The sequence below is a fragment of the Pristiophorus japonicus genome, chromosome 3, assembly GCF_044704955.1.
Source record: "Pristiophorus japonicus isolate sPriJap1 chromosome 3, sPriJap1.hap1, whole genome shotgun sequence".
Classification (NCBI taxonomy): Eukaryota; Metazoa; Chordata; class Chondrichthyes; family Pristiophoridae; genus Pristiophorus; species Pristiophorus japonicus.
In genome coordinates, this window is record NC_091979.1 from 283,258,774 (window position 1) to 283,262,030 (window position 3,257).

A 3,257-nucleotide genomic window follows, 5' to 3' on the forward strand; every position below is an offset into this window, starting at 1 on the left:
TCTCTCCCCAAGCCCGACCTGGTGACAACGTGGGTGTAATGAATGTAATGACTCACAAGACTTGTTACTGTAACTGCCTCAGTTGTAAACCTGATCCAACTTTATTCGCGCCCAAAGTAACCCACGTGACATGGTACCGGCGCTTATATACCAGTGACCGCACACGCGCACGTACAGCCGATGACCTCTGACAGTGGCGCCTCCCTGGTGTTTGGTGACCCCAAGCATAAATACAGAACAAAATCCCCTTTCAAGATCTTAATATCAGTCTTTTTACAAATTTTAAGACGGTCTGGGACTTTCTGCTCACGAGTTGATCGTCTCAGTTCAACTTCAGTCCTTGGCGAGCGTTCTGAGTCAGTTGTGACTGAAGGCTGAGTAACCGATCTGATGGGAGTGGTAATGACCACATCAGGGACTGGAGATCCAGTTTCAATAATGACAGCAAAGTCCTCTGATGAATGAACATTGGTTGGTTGGTCACTGACTGCATCTTCCTCAAACGTTCCGGTTCATCCATGTGCCGCAGTTTTATCTGATCAACATGTTTCCTGCATGTTTGCCCATTCTTGAGCACGACAATAAACACTCTGTTACCCTCCTTGACTGTATCAGTACCGGCAATCCACTTTGGATCTTGAACATAGTTCAGTACATAAACTGGATCATTGACAGAGATATCACATGACACAGCAGCACGATCATGATAACCTTGCTGACTTTGACGTCTGTTTTCAATACGATCATTCAAATCGGGTGAACAAGAGAGAGCTTGGTCTCGAGACTTCTCTTCATCAGTAGTTCAGCAGAGCAGACCCCAGTAAGCGTATAAGATCTGGTCCTGTAACTGAGCAGTATACAGGACAAGCGAGTCTGCAGTGAAACCTGAGTTACACGTTTCATACTCTGCTTGGTCGTTTGAACAGCACACTCTGCTTGACCATTAGAAGCAGGTTTGAATGGGGCCGACCTCGCATGTTTAATACCATTGATTTTCATGAACTCTTGAAACTCCAGACTTGTGAAGCAAGATCCGTTGTCACTCACAACAATGTCAGGCAGACCATGAGTGGCAAACATGACACGAAGGCTCTCAATAGTAGGTGTAGACATTTTAATCTGCATCCACCACAACAAAAAACATCTTTCCCAGGAAAGGGCCGGCAAAATCGATGTGGATCCTCGACCATGGTTTAGATGGCCACAACCAAAGACTCAGCGGAGATTCCGCTGGTGCTTTACTTAGCTGCATGCAAGTATTGCACTGATGTACACATGATTCCAGATCAGAGTCAATTCCAGGCCACCACACATGAGCCCTAGCAGTGGCTTTCATTATGACAATACCAGAATGAGTGCTATGTAGTTCACATACAAATTTCTCTCTACCTTTCTTAGGCATGACAACATGATTGCCCCACAGTAAACAATCTGACTGAATGGACAGTTCATCTTTGCAACAGTTGTAAGGTTTGGTCTCATCACACATTTCCATAGGTATTGCAGATCAATCACCACTGAGGTCACAACGTTTCACAACCGATAAAATAGGGTCATGTCTGGTCCAGATCCTAACTTGTTGAGCAGTGACAGGTGTTTCTTCACTCTCAAAAGCATCCATTATTAACAGTAGATCTGCAGGTTGAGGCGTCTCCATCTCAGGTGTGGGCAACGGCAGATGACTCAGTGCATCGACACAATTCTCAGTGTCAGGTCTATGACGAATAACATAATCACAGGCAGACAATGTCAACGCCCACCTCTGGATACGGGACGATGTATTGGTATTACTCACTTTGTTTTCCAAAAACAATTAAGTGAGTGGCTTGTGATCTGTTTCGAGTTCAAAACAAAGACCAACAGGTACTGATGCATCTTTTTGACTTCACACACAGGCCAAAGCTTCTTTTTCTACCATGCTGTAAGCTCTTTCCGCCTTTGACAAACTTCTCGAAGCATACGCAACAGGTTGTAGCTTACCCAATTCATTTGCTTGTTGGAGTACACAGCCAACCCTATATGATGAAGCATCACAGCCCAATACAAGATGCTTACACGGAGCATTATGAACAAGCAACTGCATAAGATAAAGGTACGCGGAGTCAGAGGAAATGTATTAGCATGGATAGAGAATTGGCTGGCTAACAGAAAGCAGAGAGTCGGGATAAATGGGGTCTTTTCGGGTTGGAAATCGGTGGTTAGTGCTGTGCCACAGGGATTGGTGCTGGGACCACAACTGTTTACAATATACATAGATGACCTGGAAGAGGGGACAGAGTGTAGTGTAACAAAATTTGCAGATGACACAAAGATTAGTGGGAACGCGGGTTGTGTAGAGGACACAAAAAGGCTGCAAAGAGATTTAGATAGGTTAAGCAAATGGGCTAAGGTTTGGCAGATGGAATACAATGTCAGAAAGTGTGAGGTCATCCACCTTGGGAAAAAAAACAGTAAAAAGGAATATTATTTGAATGGGGAGAAATTACAACATGCTGCGGTCCCTGTGCATGAAACTCTTTTTGGTACCAGGGGAGAGCGCGAACACAGTCTCCCACTACCACAAATTTTGCAATCGAGTATCCCGCATTTGGGGACATTGCAGGCGTCAGCACACCCGAAGTGCAATAGACTAGCCTCGTCCTGGGAGAACCACCTTCTTGATCATGGTTACTCCCCTGCCAGGTGAGTATCATGAATCCTAAAAAGTTAGTTTGCAGGTGCAGCAGGTAATCAGGAAGGCGAATGGAATGTTGGCCTTCATTGCGAGAGGGATGGAGTACAAAAGCAGGGAGGTCCTTCTGCAACTGTATAGGGTATTGGTGAGGCCGCACCTGGAGTACTGCGTGCAGTTTTGGTCAACTTACTTAAGGAAGGGTATACTAGCTTTGGAGGGGGGTACAGAGACGATTCACTAGGCTGATTCCGGAGATGAGGGGGTTACCTTATGATGATAGATTGAGTAGACAGGGTCTTTACTCGTTGGAGTTCAGAAGGATGAGGGGTGATCTTATAGAAACATTTAAAATAATGAAAGGGTTAGAGAAGATAGAGGTGGAGAGGTTGTTTCCACTGGTCGGGGAGACTAGAACTAGGGGGCACAGCCTCAAAATACAGGGGAGCCAATTTAAAACCGAGTTGAGAAGGAATTTCTTCTCCCAGAGGGTTGTGAATCTGTGAAATTCTCTGCTCAAGGAAGCAGTTGAGGCTAGCTCATTGAATGTATTCAAGTCACAGATAGATAGATTTTTAACCAATAA

General features: G+C 45.0%; 1 non-coding gene across 1 annotated transcript; it reads right to left on the bottom strand.

The window, feature by feature from the left end:
• Nucleotides 1-2,526: 2,526 nt before the first annotated feature.
• On the bottom strand, nt 2,527-2,690 carry LOC139260673 (U1 spliceosomal RNA). Its single transcript, XR_011592849.1, has one exon. It is a non-coding gene; the product is annotated as a U1 spliceosomal RNA (small nuclear RNA).
• Between the last annotated feature and the right edge of the window lie 567 nt (nt 2,691-3,257).